The sequence below is a fragment of the Procambarus clarkii genome, chromosome 13 (assembly GCF_040958095.1).
Source record: "Procambarus clarkii isolate CNS0578487 chromosome 13, FALCON_Pclarkii_2.0, whole genome shotgun sequence".
NCBI classification, from domain to species: Eukaryota; Metazoa; Arthropoda; class Malacostraca; order Decapoda; family Cambaridae; genus Procambarus; species Procambarus clarkii.
In genome coordinates, this window is record NC_091162.1 from 17,734,163 (window position 1) to 17,759,134 (window position 24,972).

At 41.4% G+C, this 24,972-nt stretch overlaps 1 long non-coding RNA gene across 1 annotated transcript; it reads left to right on the forward strand.

Annotated features, from left to right (window-relative positions):
- Positions 1-1,023: 1,023 nt before the first annotated feature.
- On the forward strand, positions 1,024-17,910 carry LOC138364265 (uncharacterized). The gene is made up of 2 exons (XR_011228382.1): positions 1,024-1,378; positions 17,179-17,910. It is a non-coding gene; the product is annotated as an uncharacterized lncRNA (long non-coding RNA).
- Positions 17,911-24,972: the final 7,062 nt, after the last annotated feature.

Below are 24,972 nucleotides of genomic sequence, written 5' to 3' on the forward strand. Positions count from 1 at the left end.
TCGAGGTTCCTCCCCCCCCCCCTCCCCTGTGTCGAATTACTGACCTTCCCCAGAATGTAACCTACAACAAGCTGACTAGCTCCCGGGTACCTATAGTTACTGCTAGGTGGACAGGTGCATGAGGTGAAAGGAAATGCGCCCAAAACCATTTCTATCCCGCTCGGGACTCGAACCTGGAATTCTCGATTGTGGGCCGAGAACGAACCCGACTGTACTGAGAATATCATTGCTGGCATGGAAGCTTATTTTGGCTCTTCGAAACCTAAGTCTGACGGGTTATGTCCCACAACAACGATAGACCGTAGAATAGAGCCATTACATCCTGAAAGCTTTCTCCTTAATCATTCTACAAGACATCCAATTAAACATCTTTCTCACCACTAAATAGAACGTCTTTATAGCAAAAAAGTGGCGAATTGTCATTTAACTCTGAGCGCTTGTTATATGTCCTCTTCCTAAAAAATAATTCACCAGTTTTTTCAGTCAATATTTTCCTCCTATGTTTGGGAATGGCAATCACAAAAAAAACAAGATTAGCATAAATGAGCTAAAATATGAACAGGGAACATTCGCAAGGTGAAGTGCCCGAGGCCTCTGATCTTCGAGGGAAAACCCCTGTAGTTCCCTGAAGTTATCTCGCTGATAATTAAGGCTCCCAGCTACTGGGTCACATCATCCGTGGAGTTCTGTTTGGCCTACCGAGGACAAGAGCCACAACAGAGCGGTGCAGAAAGTGGGCAACACTCCGAATTCCCGTCGGGAATGTATCCAGCTGGGACTAGATTCACGAAGACGTTACGCAAAGACTTACGAACCTGTTCATCTTTTCTCAGTCTTTGGCGGCCTTGTTTACAATTATTAAACAGTTAATGAGCTCCGAAGCACCAGAAGGCTGTTTATAATAATAACAACAGTTGATTGTGAAGTTTTCATGCTTGTAAACTGTTTAATAAATGTAACCAAAGCCGTCAAAGATTGAGGAAAGATATACACGTTCGTAAGTACTTGCGTAACTGCTTCGTGAATCTGGCCCCAGAACGCCAGCGAACCAATACAGACCAATGCTGTCTTGTAAAAAACGAATCCACAAAACCGCCAAACAATTTAAACAAATGCAGACAAGGAGTCACAATAACGTGGCAGAAATATTGCCAGAAAACTTTCTAGTGTGTGGTTTGGTCAACAATTTAAACAAATGATCCAAACTAGCGAGAGCCCAGTTAGCCCTCACCCCACCTCCCTCCCGCCTGTAGGAGGCCGGGGTTTCAGTTCTCCGTAGCCGTCCGCGCCAGTAGTGTCGCTGATGTGGACACCGCTGGTTGTCTACCGTAGGGTTCCCTGGTCAACCAACCGCACGGTCTGAGCTTCTGCTTCTCGGGTAAGTCTTGGCCATCCTTGAACTTCATTCTGTGGGGACCATTTGCTTGGTATGATTCTATATTTAAGTTAGCTAGAAGAGCGTGTTTTCTGTCCGGTTTGTGTTGTGTGGATCTGGCACGTAGGGTGCTTGCAGCTGCATGTGCTCAGTGCTACCTTTTCCTACGTGCAATAAACTGCCGTTCACAGGATGAGTATCGAGTGCACAATAAATTTTCACATACAGGTTAAATACGCAGGGCAAAATAAATTACTACTCACAGGATCAGTAAGCGATGCATAAATTTCCGCTTACAGGATCAGTTTGGGGGTAGACAATAATTTACCGCTCACTGGATGAGTAAATGTAGTTTACCTGTAATCGGCTTCGAGAGTTCTTCAACTCTCGAAGTTCATCGGGAGTCGAGCCTGGCTCGTGATCCCTGGATCAAGAAGATGTGACCAGGAAGCCTACACATGCACATTTCGTCCCTGTTGTTCCGGCACTTTCTACAGGAGACTCATTGAAAGAAACTCATCTCATTGACTCTTGAAAATTCTCCACCAGTTTTTTCCCCCAAATATATATAAAATATTACCGGAAGAAGGTTGAACATCAGCAGGGGCAAGGCCATCAGAGACCCGTAGGTCTCTGATGTTTTTGCTCCTTTACTTGTCAACGGGTTTATTCTGTACTTCCTACCATACCTTTCATTCCAGGAAGCAATTTTATTGCGCATGTTTAGGACCTGACTTTCCAGTATCTTCCATGTATATGTTTTGTGGTAACTCTTTTCCTTTCCAGAGAATAATTTTGAGTGTTTAAGACGGTCTTAGTAACTTATAAGTAATTTGTTGTGTTCACCCTGTAACATTTATTCGATTTAAAAACTTTTTTGCCTAGAAAAAGGTGAAAAGAAAAATCACTATGGTTGTTAACCCAGGATGTTAACATTCACACAATCCTCATTACCATTTTCCTGGCTGATGCTAAATTTGCTTTATACCTCACTGGTATACCTCACATTGATGATCTCACTGAACGCTAGGTCATCCAAGATCATCCTATATCCTTACGTGTCATTCTCCTTCTACGATGAGTGATGTTTGCCTGATAAACTGTGAAGTGCCTTTGGGGTCCAGAGCTTTTCATTGTGTTCTGACTAGTTATGTTTCATTTACTGTTTTTCTTTGTCAAGAATTCACCCAACATTGTCTTCATCTGAACCTCATTTTGGGATTATAAGTTTTCACATTCATTAAATGCTTTTGTAAAGTCTGTGTACAATATATAACATCATCCTTTTGATTTCCTTCTAATGCTGCTCTGATTTCGGCAAAATTGTTGAATGATTGTGAAAGGCAGGATCTTCTCAAAGGAGAAAACGAAGAGTTTGAATTAGCGCTCGCCCAGACGGCAGACGGCGGGGTCGAGGTGTTCTCAAGCGGCAGCTGTGTGATGGCTCTCAGCTTGACCATGTAACCAGACATATGTACCCCTGGCCTTGAGGTTCCGCGATGCAGCTCCTGTGATGAGTGGGAAGGCTGAGTAACTATCTGGGTATCTTGTTTGCCATATTCCTTGTACTTAAACGAGTTCATGTTTCCTGAACTGACATATTAAGGATAAGTTCCTCGTATATTGTCATTAACGTATATTGTAAATAAATGCAACATTCTTGTCTGAAGCAAGGTTCAAATTTAATAAAAATGATCAATGATGGAATAAAATGTATCCAAACATGGAGACCTCATTTTCAGAAGGACACAGCTGCTCTGGAGAAGGTGCAACACCAGGCAACAAAAGTCATTCCAGAGCTAAGTCATCTCTCGTATCAGGAACGCCTGAAGGCCACGGGGCTAACGGCACTGCACACCAGGCATGACCGGGCGGATCTCATTGAGGCTTTTAAAATACTGAACAAGTTAGAGGACGTCTTTTTTTCAGGGATATTCCTGCGCGGACCCTAATTAGCCTCTGGCTGGCCCACAAAGTGTTGCTTGTTTCTGTTTTACTTTTGCGGAGAATGAGTATTTATGACTCGTATGGTCGCTTCAGTAAGATTTTGTCCCATGTGTTTAACAACTTCTGCTCTGTTGAATCTAAGTTGAAATCTTAATGGGTTTGTAACTCTGCACTGTGTTAGATAATGTTCCAGTGGTCTGTTGTGCATTTCCAGTGGTTCCAGTGGTTCCAGTGGTTGTAACTGTGCACTGTGTTAGATAATGTTCCAGTGGTCTGTCGGGTATTTCCCCACAGTGTTGAGATTTCCTCTGATCTTCCGGAACCTGTAAGCCTATTTATTTCCCATGCACATGGGTATCCAAGCCTGATACGATGTAAGTGTACTTCTGTTGTTCTACTGCTCCCTTTCATCAAAGTAAGTGGTTCGTAGTTGGTTGTATTCTTGTACCAACCCGCAGATCCTGATGTTGCAACTGATGTACTGTGGTCACTGTACATCTTTTGCATTGCTCTGTTTCTAATTACTTTCTTAATCTGTGATAGACTGTGTGGTATGTAAATGTCTACATTTCTTCTCTTAGTTGCAAGTTTTGCAGCTTCGTCTGCAATGTCATTTCCTATTATTCCCACATGACTTGGCACCCAGTTGATAAGTACCCGTCGGCCTTGTCGTTTGAGTGCTTGCATTAATGATATGACATTTGTGATCAGATGGATGTTATCACGTATGTGTTCTTGTTGCAAGGTTTCAATGGCCGTTCTCGAATCTGTATGTATGATAATATGTTGTCGGTGTTCAGCAAGAGCATGTTCCAAAGCCTTTTGAATGGCTAGCATATCTGTTTGTAAAGTCAAACACCCGTTTGAGAGTCTCCAACTATTTACAGAATTTCCTGCTTTAACTGCAGCTCCGGTTTCTTGTCCCTGTTGGTCTACTGATCCATCTGTGAAGTATGTGAAGCTGTCAGATGCCATGTTTGCTTCTCTATGCATCTGAGCAATATTACGTAGCACGTGAAGATTTGTCTGGGTTTTTTTTCTGTCAAGAGCCATAATCTTAGTCTGCTGGCGGAGAGTCCCAAGGGGGCTTGCATGACAGTCTGCATGTATTTCGTCGACACCCCTCTCAGTGATTGTGTTTGTTATATCGAATGTATTGATGGTGTTTATTGCACAATGGGTCCACCTGTTGCTATTGGAGGCTCTTCTGTCCAGAATTAGTGCTCCAGTGATTATATCTTTAAGTGAACTGATTCTAGGTCTAGTCAATATCTTGTTCAACATGCACGCAGCAAACCCTTTGATCCTTATTTCAATCAACGTTAGCTTGGTTTCTATTTTTAGGTTCAGTATTTTAGTTCATCTGGGAGCCCCTGCTATGACTCGCATTGCATCATTTTGAATAACCTCAACGTTTGCCCACTGACCAGGAGAAAGAGTGAGTAAGGCAGGCGCTGCATAATCAACTAGGGAACGAACGGCGTGTATGTAAAACATTCTTAACACTTTGTGTCCCGCTCCTAGACGGGGCCCTGTGATTGCTCTCATTATATTCAGTCGTGGTTTTGCTTTCTCCTTCATATATTGAATTTGCTTGTTGAATGTCTTTTTAGAATCTATCCACACTCCGAGATATTGATATTGTGTAACCCACTGAAGGTTAATGTCTTGAATGTGTAGGTGCCTGTCTGGAGTGTTGCCACCTAGTCTCATTGCCTTAGACTTCTGTGCAGATATTTTTAGCCCTAAAACGCTGCATTCAGATGTTACTTTATCTAATGCTCCTTGTGCTTTATTTAGAAGTGAGGGACCTGTAATGACTAATGCTATATCATCAGCATAGCTTAACAATTCAACCCCTTCTGTAAATGTCATGGTAACAAGGTTTTCCATAAGGATGTTAAAAAGACTAGGACTGAGGACTCCTCCTTGTGGAGTCACCATTCTCATGCAAGTGGTAGTCTGACACATGTCCTTCGAACTTTACTCTGGCATACCTGTGACGTAGGTAATCTTGAATCCATCGTAGCATATTTCCTTTTACACCTTTTTTAACTAAGGTGTAAAATTGCTTGCAGGCTTGCAAGTTCGAATGCTTTTTCTAGTTCAAGGACGATCACTATAGCTGGACCTGAGTTAACTGTTCCTAGTAATGTTGCTATGCAGTTTGCAGTACCTACTCCTCTAGTGAAGCCAAATATGTGTTTATGAAGGTCTCCAGTCTTCCACAGTAGCCTATTTAAGACCATCCGTTCTGCAGTTTTACTAATGCATGATGTTAATGAAATGGGTCTGCAATTGCCAGGTTCTTTCAGCTTAGGAATCGGAATGATGTCTACTTCCAAGAGGTCGGTAGTTTGCCTTGCTGCCAAGATGCATTGATGACGTCCAATATTCCTTGTTCTCCAGCAGGACCTGCATGTGCGACCATTGAGTATGTAATGTTATCAGCACCTGGTGCAGTGTCCTTACCACCTTTTTTGGCTCTGATTAGTTCCTGTTCGGTGAAGGGACAGTCACATTCGTCAGTTATAGCTATGCCCACATGAATGACTGTCATCCTCTCTTGTTTTAATTGTTCTTGCTGCCTTCGGACCATTGCAGAAAGCTGTTCTTTCTGCAAATTGGAGAGCAAGTCTCTCATCCTCCTGCAATGGTTGAATACATGCCTGTGGCCGGGCTGGTCGACCTGATATAGTTTTAATCTGACCCCATATCTTGCCAAGACTACTATGTTTATTCAGAGTCTGACACCACTCAAACCATTTTGCCTCCTTTACTTCTCGAGAAACTCGTCTTGCTTCAGATATCACCGCTCGTAGCAGAGTGCGTCCTTCTGGTGTGGGGTTTCTCTTTAGATGTTTTCTGAAGATGTTGACTCTGTGGTTCTGTTCTTTAACTTCATTACTATAGAACCAATAGTTCTTTCGTTTTGTGTTTCCTGTGATAATGATTGGAATAGTTTTGTTTGCAGCAGCTGCAATGGCTTCCTGCAGATTGGTCTCGTGTATATTCAAGAGCATTCTCTCTCTCAAATCATATACACTGATGGTTCCCTACACCGCACCACGGGTGCAGCTGGAAGTGCAGTTGTTCTGACAATGGGCGATGGCTTGTACTTTGAGTGGGGAGTCCGTATAAACAACTGGGCCTCTACCCTTCAGACCGAACTATTTGCCTTGATCCTTGCACTGAAATGTGTACAAGTCTCCAAACTTGATACATTAATTGTAAGTGACTCCTTATCATCCTTATTTGCTCTCAACTCTCTAAGACATAACTGTAACATGCTCGTGTCCGAAGCTAGACACAAATACAATAAAAATGATTAATGATGGTAACAGTCCATTTCATGTGGTCTCCATCTCATGTTGGCCTCCGAATGCATGACAGAGCTGATAAGTTAGCCAAAGAATCTGCCTTTAAAGGAGCCGTTGAGTGTAACCTTGGATTGTCAATAAGCAGTCCGAGAGCAATAGTAGACAAAGACCTTCAACAAAATCTTGTAGATCTGAGGCAAAGTGAAATCGACACCAGTAATTCCATCTATCCTCATACTATCATGCAAGAGGAGCCACACATCTATGGTTCATCCAATAAAATCAGCAGACTTCTAGATGTTACTACTGCTCGGCTTAGACTCGGTTACAAGTATCTCTGGGAATTCTCATTATCTGCTGATGTAGACCTGACCAAATGTAAACTGTGTCAACAAAACTATTCGCACACCCTCCGTCACTATGTGATGGAGTGCGAAAAGATACGTGAATTCAGAGACAATTCTATAACCAATGTTCCAACGATGTGTAAATATTTCTTTCAAAATGATCTACTACTAGAAATTTTAGCCAAATATCCTCAGTTTGCTAACTGTAGGTAGTAACTGAGTGATTGTAACCTATCCACCGCTGCCCACTGGATGGGGGGCGGTGTGCAGGACAAACATATCAATTGTGACACTAGCTCTCCACATATGTCAGTTGCTTAATTTAGAAACTGTACTTGTGGTCGATTTCGAACCCATTGTTGATGTGACGACTTATACTGAATTTTGTAACTAGCTCATCAAGATTGTAACTTGCTTAGCTAAATGAATTGTGGGGTTCAGTCCCTGAGCCCATTATGTGCCTCTGTAACCCTTTCCCCTACCGCCCACAAGATGGGTATGGGGTGCATAATAAATGAACTAAACTAAACTAATGTTCAAATCCTCAGGTGGCGTGTATGGTGCATACCATTTTCAAGTTCCTCCTGGTATATATTCCAGTTTTTTTTAATTCCACCTAGGTTGTGCAGGTGGTGTAGGAGGTCGTTCTATGTTTAGTGTTGTGACAGTAGCATAGTGGTCACTGGTGATCACCGGGTCTACTTCCCACTTCGCCTGATGCTTGAGTGCTGTTGAGATTAATGTAAGATCAAGGGAACCTCCAAGAATGTGAGGGGGGTTCCCCAGTGTTGAGAAGTGTAATCTCAGGTACTTCTCGCAGAGCTGCAGCTAAATGGCGCCCATCTGCAATGGTTGGCCCAGTCGCACCTAACTCTTGATGATGAGCATTAAAATCCCCAGCAATAATTACATTTTCCTGCGTGGCCAAGGCAAGCACTGCCTCTGCTTCTAGTTTACGTCTAGGGGGCTTGTAAACGTTGTATATGAGGAGCTCAATATTAGCCATATTCACTGTTACTGCTAATACCTCTACGCCATCCTCACATGAAACTGGGTCTATTTTCTTGCTGGGTATGGTGTTCCTGACTAGGGTCATTAACCCTCTTTGTCTCCCCTGCTCATACGGTATAACATAGTGCTGATATCCAGCTAATCTGAAGGACTTCGTGGCTGGGAAAAAGTTTCTTCCAAAACGATTATATCTGCTTTCGTGCTGATTGCTGCTTCCTGAAGGATGTGGTTTTTATTTCCAAGACCTTGTATGTTCCACTGCAGTATTCGTAATGGCCAGACGACGGTTTTGGTTGGTGTTGCCTGTTCTACTAGAACTCCTCTTCGGAATCGACCTCTATATTCTCCACCTCGCAAGTCGTGTTGCTGCAAATCGGACTGCATTGATTGCTCATGGTCATCCCCGGCATTGTTGGAATCTGTGCATAACTGTGGTCCATCGCTTTGTTGTTGGTATTGCTGCATGTCGGACTGCATTGATTGCTCGTGGCCGTTTCTTGTGTTGTTGGAACCTGTGCATCTCTTCCTTCCAGTGTTCCGTTGTTGATGTTGCTGCATATTGGACTGCATTGATTGTTCATGCCTGCCTCTTGTGTTGTTGGAACCTGTGCATCTCTGCTGTTCATTACTTTTTTGTTGGTGTTGTATATATGAGACTGCACTGATTGTTGTCTGTCTCTTGTGTTGTAAGATTCTGTTGATCTTGGGTGGTCACTGCTTCTTGCAGTTGCTGTTGTAAATGTTGATGTTCTGGTGTCTTGACTACCAGACTGTTGTTGGTAGTCTGTATGTCCATGTTGCATTGTTTGTCCTCTTGTGCTCCGTCTTGTCTCAGACTGTCTATTTCTTGTGTAACTGTGGTCTGCTGCACGATCTTGTCCATTATCACACAAGTGATTTCTTGAGTCTGTTGTTGTGAGGCGTTCTGCGTCATCTGTAGATAATTGATAATGGTCTCTGCCATGATCTTCACCATGTTTTTCAGCTGGACCTCGGTGGTAAAACTATATATCTGTTGTGTTGATTCCGAAAGTGATTGCTTTTTGGTTTTTTGCTTTTGATGTATTTCTGCAGCATTTTTGTGTATTTTCTGATTTGGAATTGATCGATTCGGGAAATTTTGCTCTGTGAGTGTGTGTTGTGGCTGTGCACGAGTGTTCCAGACGTTGATGTTGGTGTATGTAGCGCTGGTCTGTGTGTTTATCCTGGCCTGAGCTGTCTGCACCTTTCTTTCCGTGCAGAGCAGGTTGTGTTCCAGGCATGATGTTTGCCTCCACAGTTTGGACATTTGGCTGTTGTGGCCTGGTTTGCCTTGTGCTTGGCTATACAGTCTTCGGTTGGCTGCCTCAGGCTGCACACTCCGCATCTCTCCTGTCCGGTGCAGCGTGATTGACGGTGGCCGTATTTCTGACACCTGAAGCAGCGCCCCTGCGCTGCTACGCTGCTTCCGGGGCGTATGGTCTTTATCGCTATGTTCCTTATTATCCAAGACTGAATGTTTCTGGCACATGTCCCATGACGGTCACCAGAACCTGACGTGTCGCTGCCGTGTCTACTTTTGCGCGGCATCGTTCCGCATTCAGGATTTGCTTGTGTTCTAGTACAACTCGTTCTCGCAAATTTAATAAGTCAATATTGACTTATTAAATATGTGCATAGGTGACATACTTAACATAATAGACACCCTTAAAAAGATTCATAGAAAACACCGACCTTACCTAACCTACTTAGTATGTTAAGATAAGCATCTTATTGCTTCGTAATTACAATTATTACCTAACCTATAATAGGTATTGGTTAAGTAATAATTGTAATTACGAAGCAATAAGATGCTTATCTTAAGATACTAACAAGGTTAGGTAAGGTCGGTGTTTTCTATGAATCTTTTTAAGGGTATCTATTATGTTTAGTATATCACCTATGCACGTAGTTAATAAGTCAATATTGACTTTACGAATTTGCGAGAACGGGTTGTCTAGTACTAGATCCAGGGGGAAAGTCGATTGGGTATCCCAAAAGCACAACTCGTGTGCGTCTTTCTGAAGGGTCCAGCTTTTCCAAGCATACAGGTTTCCCTTGCAGGACTTTTACTTTTTCTAAATAATTTGCTGTCTGTTGGTGTCGTGGTGTTATTATTATATCTCTTTTCAGGTTGACTGTGATGGAAAGTTTGAGCTCTGGTTGTTCTTTTTCCATTGCCGTAACTACTCCATATGCTGTAGGAAAGTGGTCTGTCTGCACTATTTTGAATTTTGGAAGAATTGCAGAGTCTGGCGATGTCTGGTGTGAAACTGGTGGTGTCCTCTACTGTCTCAGTTTAGCTTAGTTTAGTTCATGCATTATGCACCCCATACCCATCTTGTGGGCGGTAATGGAAAGGGTTACAGAGGCACATATTGGGCTCAGGGACTGAACCCCACAATTCATTTAGCTAAGCAAGGGGGCCGGCCGGCCGAGTGGACAGCACGCTGGGCCCATGATCATGTGGTCCCGGGTTCGATCCCGGGCGCCGGCGAGAAACGATGGGCAGAGATTCTTTCACCCTATGCCCCTGTTACCTAGCAGTAAATAGGTACCTGGGAGTTAGTCAGCTGTCACGGGCTACTTCCTGGGGGTGTCCCCGCGGCCCGGTCGAGGACCGGGCCGCGGGGACACTAAAGCCCCAAAATCAACTCAACTCAAAAAGCAAGTGACAATCCTGATGAGCTAATTACAAAATTCAGTATAAGTCGTCACATCATCATTGGGTTCGAGATCGACCCCAAGTACAGTTTCTAAATTAAGCAACTGACATATGTGGAGAGCTAGTGTCACAATTGATATGTTTTTCCTGCACACCGCCCCCCCCCCCCCATCAAGTGGGCAGCGGTGGATAGGTTATAGTCACTTAGTTACTACCTACAGTTTGCAAACTGGAGATATTTGGCTAAAATTTATGGTAGCAGATCATTTTGAATTAAATATTTACACATCGTTGGAACATTGGTTATAGAATTGTCTCTGAATTCACGTATCTATTCGCACTCCATCACATAGTGACGGAGGGTGTGCGAATAGTTTTGTTGACAGTTTACATTTGGTCAGGTCTACATCAGCAGATAATGAGAATTCCCAGAGATACTTGTAACCGAGTCTAAGCCGAGCTGTAGTAACATCTAGAAGTCTGCTGATTTTATTGGATGAACCATAGATGTGTGGCTCCTCTTGCATGATAGTATGAGGATAGATGGAATTACTGGTTTCGAATTCACTTTGCCTCAGATCTACAAGATTTTGTTGAAGTTCTCGGTGTACTGCTGCTCTCAGGTTGCTCATTGACAATCCAAGGTTACACTCAACGTCTCCTTTAAACCAGTTTGACAGTTAATTTCTGTAACATGATCAACAACGCTCGGAATATTAAGTTCCTTTCTCATGTTAAGTATCTTTGTGGTACGAGGGCACCCAAGGATTATCCTCAAGGCTTCGTTCTGCAATTTTTCAAGCCCTCCAAGCTTTCTTTCAGGCATCAAAACAAGCAGAGGTGCAGCATAATCCACTAAAGATCTGATGTATGCAAGGTACATCATTTTGACAATTCTGACATTGGCACCATAGCCTGAGTGATAACCTGCAACAGCCTTGAGAGCTCGGAGCCTCTCTTTATACTGACGACAGAGTCTGAATACAACAGGGCCATACAGTGGCACCTCAAGGCCAAGGTATTTGAATCTGTTTACATAGTCAAGCTGGGAGCCATCTGACAGTTGCATCTTGCGAACAGCTCCTCCCTGCCTGGGTGGGCGCCGATTTAGTATCTTTGTTTTCTCTGCTGAGATAATTAAACCTAGGTCCTGACATGAGTCTAATACAGAGTTAAGAGTGTTCTGCGTGTTAGCATACCCAGTGGTGTGTATCATTATATCATCAGCATAGCTAATGATGTGGACGTTGGGTTTGCTCGGTATAGAGTTTAACAGCGTGTTTATTAAGATATTAAATAAGGTAGGACTGAGGACACCACCCTGCGGGGTACCTAGTTCAAAGTCTCTTGTTACACTCCTATGACCCTGGAAAAATACAGATGACTTCCTGTTGGATAAGGAACCTCTGATCCAACTAAGAAGCCGACCACCAATATTCATTCTTGCAGGCTCACTCAAGATAACATGTCGATTTGCAATATCAAAGGCAGACTTGAGATCCAGGAAGATGGTATAAGACTTTTCAGTGTGCAGGGTAAGAAAGGTGGTGATGCAATGATGCACACTCCTTCCATGCATAAAGCCATATATCTGGGGGGATAGCATGGTTCTTATTCTATGGAGGAGACGGTTTAGGACCATTCTCTCGAATGTTTTGCAAATGCAGCTAGTAAGGGAAATTGGGCGGAAAGCATTCTCTTGATTTGGCTTGGGAATTGGAATGATTATACTGTTGGTCCAAGTGATAGGAAGCGCCCCAGTAACATAGCTCATATTATACAGCTCAAGCAGGGGATTCCCTGGTACTAAAGGAAGCAGGCGCAATATGTCATAAGTGATACCATCTTCACCGGGGGATGTGGCTTTACCTTTCTTTAGGGCCGTGAGTAATCTTCCTTGTGGAGCATGAAGTCAACGAGCCTTTTTCGATCTCCGTAACCAGCATTTAATCTGAACTGTATGTCTGGGGGAAGATTATTGAAGCTAGAGGTGGTTGCCCAAGCATCGACTAACTCGTTTGCTCTGTGTAGAGGGTGAGGGTGTGACATTTGGCCGAGCTTATCGCCTTTAATTCTTTTAATATCCTTCCATGCCTGACTGAGGGGGGAGGGGTGAGAGTTGAGACTGTTAACAAAAGTTTCCGTTATCTTGCCTGAGCTCTGTCATGCGCTACCTCACCTTGGCTAGGGCTTTCTGAAAGAGCTTGAGCATTGCTAGCGTACGTGTTTCCCTATATGCAAGCCCAACTCGTCTGACAGTGCGTTTCAAAGTACGCAGTTTGGGGTCATTGTAATAGGCATGGTGTTTATTACTTTTCATATCGTTCCGACTATTGGATGGTGCAGGGGGCCGACCTAAAGGGTCAGCGAACATCTGAATGTTCTGTACGTTAAATATTACCGTCGTTAAATGTCTGGACTGTGGAGGGATCATAAGTGCTGTACCACTCTGACACATGAGCAACAAAGTCTTCACGTCGAGAAGGAGAAACACTGAGCCGTTTGCGTTTGAAAGTCCCACCGGGCAGGATGGTATTTCCGATACATAGAGTAGTCAATCTAGGGTGATGATCTGACAACAAATGTTACAATAGATGATGTGCACCAGACGTGAGAGACGTTGAAACCAACACAGAGGTCTAGAATGCCTCCACAAATATGCGTGGGTTCAAGGTCACCCACAATCTGCACATCTTGGTGACTATTTAGTAGCGACAGCAGTTGATTCCCGTTACCGTTACTGAAGCGAGAGCCACCAATGTCCTTGTGTCTAGCATTGTAGTCACCAAGAATGATGGTTGGCTCTGCTTGAGCGCAGGCTGGAAGATCAATATAACTTAACTTTCCTGCTGGAGCATATAGATTAAATACATTGAGAACAGAGTTGCCCACATCGATCCTCACTCCATGATACTGTTGACCGGCAGTTTGTTTTTCTGGCAGAAGTTGATGGGGTAGGGATTGTTTGATGTATAGAATGCAAGAGTTACTGGATTGGTTGTAAGAAACAAACGAGGGCAATTTCGGGGGTGAGAATCTTGGGGGAACTCTGCACTCCTGGAGACATACAATATCGATGTGTTCAGTTGTTACTTTGTGATGTAAATCCGAGAACCTTTTTTTGAGGGATACAGTGTTCCAGCTAAGGATGGATAACTTAGTTATTTGTGCATTTAAAGAAAACATTATATAAATTTATATAATTAGTTCACGTCTCATACTGTTGTCCTGTGACTGGGCTGTAGAGAGAGGTACAGACACTGGCTGGTGTGTGACTGGTGGTGTCAGATTCAGATTCAGATTCAGATGTTTATTCAGGTAAGGTATATACATACAAGTGATGTTACATTAATGGATTGATATATAGATAGAGCTAGTACATACAATGCCTAAAGCCACTATTACGCAATGCGTTTCGGGCAAGAAAAACATTAATATCTAGAACTTAATACTAATTGAGCATAAAGAATAAAAGATGTTGAGAACAAATACAAATAAAGATAAAAAAAAAGGGGGAACATGACTGAAAAAGCAGCACAAATACAATAGGTTGACAAACAGTGTTTATTAAAAAGAAAGAAAAAAAAAAAGAAAATAACAGACATGGGTTGACAATAGAGGAGTGAGGTAGATTACAGGGAATTTATTAGGTAGTGTTTAGTTTTTATCTTAAACTGGTTGAGAGAGGTACAGTCTTTAACATGGTTGGGAAGGTCATTCCACATTCTGGGCCCCTTGATTTGTAGAGCATTTCTAGTTTGATTAAGACGTACTCTAGGAATATCAAAACTGTATTTATTTCTGGTGTGGTGCTCATGGGTTCTGTTACAACCTTCTATGAAGCTTTTAAGATCAGGATTGGCATTATAGTTTAGCGTTTTATATATGTATAATACACATGAGAGAATGTGCAGTGACTTAATATCTAACATATTAAGAGATTTGAGTAGGGGTACCGAGTGATGTCTGGGGCCAGAGTTGGATATTGTTCTAATAGCGGCTTTGTGTTGGGTAATTAGAGGACGTAAGTGATTTTGGGTAGTAGAACCCCAAGCACAAATACCATAGTTGAGATAAGGATAGATAAGGGAGTAATAGAGAGTCACCAGAGCAGGGCGTGGTACATAATATCTGATCTTAGAAAGAATGCCCACAGTTTTTGAAACTTTTTTTGATATATTTAGAATGTGTCCCTGGAAATTCAGCTTGTGGTCAATGAGAATGCCAAGGAATTTGCCATCTAATTTGTTACAAATTTGGGTATTGTTTATTTTGAGATTTATAAGACTAGAGGATTTATTGCCAAACAGAATATAGAAGGTTTTGTCAATGTTAAGGGTGAGTTTGTTGGCAGTTAGCCAAAGATGGACTTTATTTAGCTCAGTATTTACTGTGGCATTTAGAGCAAGAGGGTCAGGACTGGAGTAAATGAAGGTTGTGTCGTCAGCAAATAGAATTGGTTTGAGGTGTTGGGAGGCATTTGGAAGGTCATTAATGTAGATGAGAAAGAGGAGAGGGCCAAGTATGCTGCCCTGAGGAACACTGTCCTCTCTAGGTCCATTATGTCTGCTGTCTTGCTGGTAGAAGCACGTGGTGAAGCCTCGATAGCAGTTTTTTTCGGTGCCTGCTGCACTTCGGTCCACTGTCCCTCCTCGTCTGAAAGCTGCCTCCATTGCCTCTTTCTCTTTGACTTCCCAATGATGTCTACACGTAGTGAGAACCGATTCACTGCCCTACCTAATGCCTGAGACACTCCTAGGCCTGGAGAAATTCATTCAACTTAAACGGAGGTCGTAGAATGATTCCCCCAGGTGGAATCAGGAATACCTAACATCTAATGAGCTGTTTGGTCTACCTTTCGCTGAAAAGGCTCAGTATACCTTCTAAGGTGCCCCCTTGTGGCGCTGCCCGCAGGGTGTCGCCTCGCCCTTTAGAGTAGGACTCTAAGTGACCTGGTCAATGATACGGTCCTCACAAAAAAAATGGTCATGTGTGGCGAGAGTGCGGTACGGGAGTTTGGGTCGCCTGCGTACTGGGTTGCGCAGAATACCAGTCAGCTGGATAGCAGTTAACAACGTTGTTTCTCCATCAGTTGTAAAAAAATTTAATTATTTCCACCTGAACAAGATATTGTCTGGGTCTTGGAGTATTGATGTATTCTTCCTCACAAAACTGCGATGATTTGAGCTGATGGGTGCTCAGAATCGTAAATTTTTCCGGGAACAAATCCGTATGCGGCCAGCTAGCAATGGCGCCGGATGTCGATCCGGATATTTTCTTCAGGTCAGATGTAACACAAACAAGGAGCAACCGGTTCAAGCTCAACAAGCCACAATGTAACACTGAGAACAGGAGATGCTTTTTCACCCACAGGGTTATTAACCCATGGAACCGCCTACCCGACGAAGCCGTAACTGCCAAAACTGTACTCAATTTCAAAATATATTTAGAAAAGATAAAGCCAAATGGGCGGGGGGGACCTTCGACAAGCCGCCGGTTTCCTGTCCTTGTCGAGGCCACTAGGGTTAGTGGCCCTCAGGTAAATCAGGTAAAGATTATATTTTCCTATGGATCACAGTCAGGTCACGGTCGAAAGGTCCCAGGTTCGACTCTTGCGGTAGGATAAAAAAAAAAGATTTGGGTGACGGATTCTTTCAACTGACGCCTTTGTTCACCTAGCAGTAAATATATAGGTACCCGGGAGTTAGGAAACTGCAGTGCGTTGTATCCTGAGAAAGGACAATAGTTAGCCTAGGGCGACCTCGATAGCCTAACAGACTTCCCCCCCCCCCCCCCCCCCACCCGACAATGGAAAATAAAGTATTTAAGAACAGAAGCTGAACGCTTAGTAAATAATACAGTCTAACATTCCGTTTTGTAATGCAAAAAGCTGTACATAATTATTAAATTACACAGATAGTGTAATTCGACTGCATTTTGTTCAAGCATAGTTGCCAAGTGAAATATTACAATACAATACAATACAATTTTATTTAGGTAAGGTACATACAATAAATTTTTACAAGGATTGGTTGACTTATAGGTAGAGCTAGTACATACAATGCCTAAAGCCACTATTACGCAAAGCGTTTCGGGCATGATAAACTTAAATGACAAGCTTAATACTAATTGAGCATAATGAGTAGAATGAAAACAAGAAATGAAAACATAGATGAAAAAGCAGCACAAATACAATTATGTCGACAAACAGCGCTCTTTAAAGAAAAAACAGACATTGGTTGACAATAGAAGGGTAAGGTAGGTTACAGGGAATTTATTAGGTATAGCTTCGCTTTTAACTTAAACTGGTTGAGAGACTTATTACTTATACTATGTTGTCTTTCGGTATTAATTATTATATAATCCCTCCACTTGTGTGGCTGCACCCATTTCCTCTTTCCTCCTTATGCATTTACCATTTGATGTTAATAATTCGTTGATGTTTAATGTCCATTAAACCGTGTGTTTGGGTGTTAATAAATCTCTCCTCCACAGATGAGCTGTGTAGTATGGAGCAGTGGTGTTCATCTCACTAGTCACCGGAGGCCTACTGCACGAGACCTAGGCTACAACTCGGACAATTCCCCAAGACTGCACTATTAACAAATCACATCGTACACAAAAAGGTTCGCCAAAGTATATTAAAATCTACCTTACCTTATCCAACCTAAATCAATCGAACTCGAGAGAGACCCGTACATCCCATTCGAATAAATATATACGGTTTTAACACGAAAATGAGCTTTTCTGATCAGGGGGAGAAAGATACTGGCAGTATGGGGCTTTAAATTTATTGAAGATTAAATTCTGCAGAACATGTAAATATATAAAGTTTCAAATATATAAAGTAAATATATAAAGTTTATATTAAAATATATAAAGTAAATATATATAGTAAGAATTAACAGTAACAATTCCAAGTCCGAGGACTAGATTTAACTTAAAAGGTACACCCGTAGTAAGTATGAGACCTTAGCCTCTAGTGACATGGAAACTAATTCTGCAGAAACCTAAAGGTTAACTGGTACTAGAATTAAGGCCGAGTGCCCCTCTGTGCCCCCGTATTTATAGGCGCCCCAGACTGCCCGCGCAACGCCGCGGGACGCGCTGCGCAAATGTTTCTTTCTCCCCCATCAGAAACATCCCCGCTTGCGATCAAGCAGTGGCCATTTGTCGAATAGCATTGTGTACGATTTTGCCATACCCAAATTACATAGTCTCATCACACTTGCATTTATCATAACACCACAACTGCACTGACAAACATGGATTCCTGAATAGAAATTCGTGGTAAAAAAAAAAAGTTCATCGACCAGTTCCTTTACGAGTTTGTATTGAATTCCACTCACTCCTCGGGGCTTTGTTTCACACGTTATGAGGATATTCATTAATTTTCTTCCCCTTCAAACATTGTGGTCCCCAGGACTATATGCGAATGAAAACTCACACCCCAGAAGTGACTCGAACCCATACTCCCAGTGGCTCAAATGCCTTGGCTATCACTTCCTTTTGACGGCCGTGATGGTCAAGTGGATTAAGGCGCCCTGTAGTTACCAGTTGCGTTGCTCCTGGGAGTATGGGTTCGAGTCACTTCTGGGGTGTGAGTTTTCATTCGCATATAGTCCTGGGGACCATTCAGGCTTGTTCGCATTTGTGTTCCTCACGTGTGCCCCAAAGAATGAGGTGATTTGGTGAAATGCTATGCCCAAGATTACCATCCGAGTTGCCGTCGGGGAAGTGGCTCAAATAGCCTTGGCTATCACTTCCTTTTGACGGCCGTGATGGTCAAGTGGAATAAGGCGCCCTGTAGTTACCAGTTGCGTTGCTCCTGGGAGTATGGGTTCGAGTCACTTCTGGGGTGTGAGTTTTCATTCACATATATACATATATACACACATACACACATACATACATACACACATACATACACAACACAACTAGGTGAGTACACACACACACACACATTATATACCTTTGAACCTTTTCCAGTTTAGTCTTATGCTTGGCTAGATATGGACTCCATGCTGGAGCCGCATACTTCAAGATTGGTCTGACATGTGTGGTATACTCACCTAATTGTGCTTGCGGGGGTTGAGCTTTGGCCAAAGAGCCAAAGCTCAACCCCTGCACGCACAATTAGGTGAATACACACACACACACACACACACACACACACACACAGGGACAAATGGGCAGAGTTTCTTTCACCCTGATGCCCCTGTTACCTAGCAGTAAATAGGTACCTGGGAGTTAAGACAGTTGTTACGGACTGCTTCCGCTGTGTGGAGGAAAAAAATTAGTTAGTAATTAGTTACAGTTGATTGATTGACAGTTGAGAGGTAGGCCGAAAGAGCAGTGCTCAACCCCCGCCAGCACAACTAGGTGAAACACACACACACACACACACACCTTTTAAAACCAGGTATGATAGGGAAATGGGACAGGAGTCATTGCTGTAAACAACCGATAGCTGGAAAGGCGGGATCCAAGAGTCAATGCTCGATCCTGCAAGCACAAATAGGTGAGTACAAATAGGTGAGTACACACTTCAGGCTTGTGTCGAGGTCCTCCAAGGTCGAACTACTGACCTTCCCCAGGACGAAACCCCACAACAAGGTACCAATTTACTGCTAGGTGAACAGATGCATTAGGTGAAAGGGACCGTACTCAACCATTTTTGTCCTGATAGCCAAACCCGAGAGCTCTGATTGCCTCTTGAGAAAGATATAAATACTCCAGCGTCATGAAAGCACAGCGTGTGTGTGCTACAAGAAAATAAATAAATGAATATTGACAAATGAAAAGTAACTGTCTTAGAGCATATAAAATTGCATAAAGCTCCACTATAAAAATACTGGTCTCTGGAGAGCAGTGGTATATATAGGAGTTTAATTAGGAATAATAGCGGGAAAGCTAGTGCCATCAGGAGACTTCGATCCATCCATTAACAGAACAGTAGCGTGTGAATGACAGTGAAAACTTTCAAGGAAAGGGCATTTCAAAACAGGGGATGGAGGTAGGGGAAGACTTTCACTATTCTGGTGAGAGAGATTTACAAGATATAATGTGCGGGGCCTTTCAAGATGTACACACAATTAATACGAAGGGACACATTATGGACGTACATTGAGATCAAGCCAATTCGTGCAACAAAATATTGCAAAGGATTGATTGATTGATTGATGAAGATTAAGCCACCCAAGAGGTGGCACGGGCATGAATAGCCCGTAAGTGGTGGCCCTTTCGAGCCATTACCAGTATCAAAAGATGATACTGGAGATCTGTGGAGGCGCAACTGCACCCTGCGTGACGGGAGATGTCTCCCGGACCAAGTGGTGACCAAATGGTGTTGCAAAGGAGAGTGAGCAGGACTTTTAACAGTGGCACAACAAAGGTGTGGTGCAAGCATGATTGAGAGATCTGTAGTCTGAATAACAACATGGGTACAGACAGTGATACCAACCCTCCTATGCCCACTTAACCTTAGTCCGGTTAGGTCTGCTAGTTGGGCACAAACCAAAGAAGCATGATGCCCCCCCCCCCCCCCACCGGGGCATCATCATTGTTTAGTGATTAGTTTTTTTTTTTTTTTTTTTTTTTGAGATATATACAAGAGTTGTTACATTCTTGTACAGCCACTAGTACGCGTAGCGTTTCGGGCAAGTCCTTAATCCTATGGTCCCTGGAATACGATCCCCTGCCGCGAAGAATAGTTTTTTCATCCAAGTACACATTTTACTGTTGCGTTAAACAGAGGCTACAGTTAAGGAATTGCGCAAAGTAAATCCTCCCCGGCCAGGATACGAACCCATGACATAGCGCTCGCGGAACGCCAGGCGAGTGTCTTACCACTACACCACGGAGACTGTAAAGTCACTGTTTAGTCACTGTTTAGTGACCATAAACATAGGTGGAAAAGCTTGCTTGCTTCTCCACCAGCAGGCCCATAAAAACTCCACAACAGTGTGTTAGGCTCAAATAAGGCAGTTTGAGCGCCACTACACACAGAAATCACAATAGCGTGATGCATCAAATGAACAAATCCACAAGGGCCGTGATGTGGGTTCGAGACTACATCCAGGATAATCCCAGATGCGCCTTAGTCGACTCACCTCATCTCATCACGGCGCTTGTGGATTTGTTCATTTGATGGATCACGCTATTGTGATTTCTGTGTGTATTGAAGTAAGGACAAAGGGGTAGAACAGTTTGTTGACCCGAGTGCATGGGGGAAATTGTGTAAAACCCTGGTTTGTGTCTCGGAGAGGCTGCAGGATCCGTGAGAGGGCAGTAGCACTCCCGGTTGCAATCCTTTTGACCATGTCGCGGCGCATCTGGGATTATCCCGGATGCAGGTTCGAACCCTCATCACGGCCCTTGTGGATTTGTTCATTTGAGCTCCACCCTTGCATTAAGTATAGCTACCATGGGAAAGGATCGGGAAGAAGCTTAATGGATGCTTCTCTTTTAAGACAATTATAGCACAGTTTTACTTTCCCAAACTTTCCAAAAATCCTCCACATTTCTCTCATCTTCATTTAATAATTCATGAATATAACTCATTCATATCAGCAGCTTTAATTTCTGAACTGACAAGTCAATTTTCTGGTGCTGCACTTATGTCCCAGATTTATTCTTTAAGCAATAAAATTGATTATATGCAAGTCTGGTCATCATCAATTTTACCCAGAAAAAATTACTGTATTATTCAACATTCTAAATGCTATTAGATTTAATACTGCAACAATAAAAAACTTATCCAAATAATATTACTTTTATCAGCTCAAAATCCTTATTCACCATGTGTCCATGATGTTTTCAAGGATTATTATTTTTTTTTTTAAATATGGTACATACTGTACAGTAATACTGTAATAAAAATTATTTTGGCCAAGATCTTTGCGAGGACTTACAAATGAATGTTTAACCTTTGTTTTATTACATTTTCAACATTAGTATTAAATTACACTGCTATACCTGGAGTTTACCTGTTAAACTAGTGTAGAAGCAGTGCCTTGAGCACAAGACATTTACTTTCATTATTTAGAATTTATTGTGACGCCGAGATCAAACTAACAAGTCCTGCACACACACACACACACACTTATACAAGACTATCTACAGTACTTTGACACCACTTCTTGCCTCTAAACCTGCCTGAAAAGTTGCTATAAAATGGTAAAGAAAAAGAATACTTTTACATTAACATTTATTGTCAACCAACATTAAAAAAAATAATACTGTAACTTATGTTGCAAATCCATGAGGATTTAAATAAAGGGTAACTGGAACTTCATTTACACAATTACCATGCTATACACATCTACTTTATCAAATTTTCATTTGTGCAAAAATGTAATATATAAAAATGAGATATCTGTACAATGTAAATAAAAGTTATGTATTAAAGCAGTCACCTGGAGTCACAGGCATTGATGAAGTGGGTAAGAGACTCATAACAATCAGTGACAAGCTTCACCAAATGGGCTTCTCTAAAAGCCAGGTGCAAGAACACAATGAAAATGTTGCAATGGAGTAAACAAACATTACTATAAAAGATAACATCATGATAATGGCCAGTTTTTTGGGGCTATCAACCTAATGTTACAAGATGTTTAACATAGTTCCTATTACCATCTAAATGAGAGTAAATGCCTTTAAGCAAGACTGTATTAAGATTCTTGAAGAGTGAAAGTAATTTACTTCTACATTAATCACATTCCAGAATATTGTAATCTCCATCTTGTTAATAAATCTATTGTTTCCATGATTTTGAAGAGCCATTATCTGGACCAACTGTATTGTTCAGTAAATTATATTGAGCATTCCCGTATCAGATGAATGCGCACCAAACTTTGAAGCAATGTGCACAGTGCAGCAGTTGTATTACAAGTGAAGCTGGTGGGATGCAGACTGGATTGAATGCACTGGACATCCAATCAAACTGACCAACAGGCCGCTAGATCACAAGCTTGCGTTTTTTGCTCTCTACTAATATCCTTGTACATTTTTATACACACAAATCATATACAATGTACTTGTACAAAAAATGGACAACTTTCCTTTTCCCACAATTTATGGCTTCATATTATAATGAAGGGAATCTTAATTTAAAGGTTACATAGAATGTATTATAACAAGGACTTATCATAGTTATTTCATCCTCATCCCCCAAGATTTTCTCCACTCCAGTCCTCTAAATCCACTTTTAGTTTTACCCCCCATGACCAATGAAACTGAATCTGATAATTTTATCTAGGCTCAAACGGCTTTCTCACAACCCCAAAAATCATAGTTAAGCCCATCTAGGAAAATCATTAAAATTTTATTCCAAGCCCCATTTAAGGATGCACCATATTTATTTATTTTTATGCTCTCTGATTTTTTCCAACCAAAATCTTAGTTTCAAATATGTTGACCAATCCACACACTAGAAAATGAAGGGACGATAGCGTTTCAGTCCGTCCTGGACCATTCTCAAGTCGATTGTGGTGAGGGAAGGAGATGACGACAATAAATTGACAGATCGAAACATCGTCGTCCCTTCATTTTCTAGTGTGTGGATTGGTCAACATACTTCAGCCACGTTATTGTGACTCATCGCCTGCATCTTAGTTTCAACCTCTCGTATGACTTGCCTACCAGAACCTAATTCTCCAAAGCTCTCACCCTCATTTCCTATCTTCTACACTCACCAGCCCATAAAGCTTATTTCTCAAAGGTAAGGTAACATGCAGTATAAAAGAAAACTGCTATATAGTATTCAAATTGAAAACAGCAATGTAACTTTTTTCAAAATAGGCCAATTAAAATTTCCCATGACTAAAATTGTCTTTAAAGTCAAGATGTTCTATAACATTTATTTACAGTCCAATATTTAAGGAAATATGGGGCAATATTCAATGCTAAATGAATGAAGCTTGTTACTCAAAATGAGAACAAAATATATAATATATTATATTACTGTATATGTATGTATGTGTGTATATATATATATATATATATATATATATATATATATATATATATATATATATATATATATATATATATATTTTATTAACCAGGTTTATCATCTTTCCTATACCCTAAACTCTTCTTTTTCACCACAAAATGTGTGAAATTTTAGGGAAGCCATTTTCAAAATAACATTCCTGGTACTGTACCTCCATTGAGCCACACTGAATGATACAGTACTGTATTGACTCAGGTACATTTTATACAGCACATTGTTGTATTTGGTTGTGCTGCATAATTTCATATACTGCACTGCATTGGTACCTGGGAAGGTGTCAATCCACGAATATGTAAAATAAGGTTAAAAGTTTCAGTTCCACTGGAACTTTTCTGTATTTTTTTTGCATTGTGCTCTCCAAAGAATTGAGTTCTGTTCAAGGGGGACTCCAATATCCAGTTCTGGCAGCTATGCAAATGCCAATAACGAAATTTAATGAAGTAAAATAATACAATACTGTATGTATGTATGTGTATATATATATATATATATATATATATATATATATATTATATAACATTATATATTATACAACATTATATATTATATAACATTATATAATATTATATATACACATATACATACATACATACATATACACAATAATGGAGAAGTTAACCAGAGGATCAGAAAACATAACACGCCCAACGTTCTTATCATAGAATATGTACAAGCAACTAATATAACATAAAACTTGACAAAAAAAAAAAAAAAACAGCACCCAAAACGGGAGGAGTCGTGCCGATTGATTTTCCTTTCTCATAAAACTGACGCTGTTCACTATCAATAGTACTTCTCAGGGCAGTTATAATCAACTAATGTGTTTGCTACACAGTTTCAATATACAAATATTTGAAAAGCACACTGTTTGGAAAATAAAGCCAAGATGAATTTCCACAGAGATCTGCATTTCACCAAAACAGGTACAGAATGATCTAAATAATATAAATGTACAATTTACAAATGTATATGTTGCATAATATACTGGCTGCAATGTTTATTGCAATTTATAAAATGCATATGTACACAAACACGTATACAAATGATTAAACACTCAACCCACAAAAGCTCAAAATGAAGCATTGATCACATTTTGGTCCATCCTGAACTATTATCAAGATATTTAATTTTCCATTATACAAGTTGTTAATGGTCCAGAATGGATCAAAACATCGTCAATTCTTCATTTTAAGGTTTGTAGGTTGGGTGACTAAACCTCAATCACATGATTGTGACTCATTGTCTGCACATACAGTATACAAATATTCCCCTAG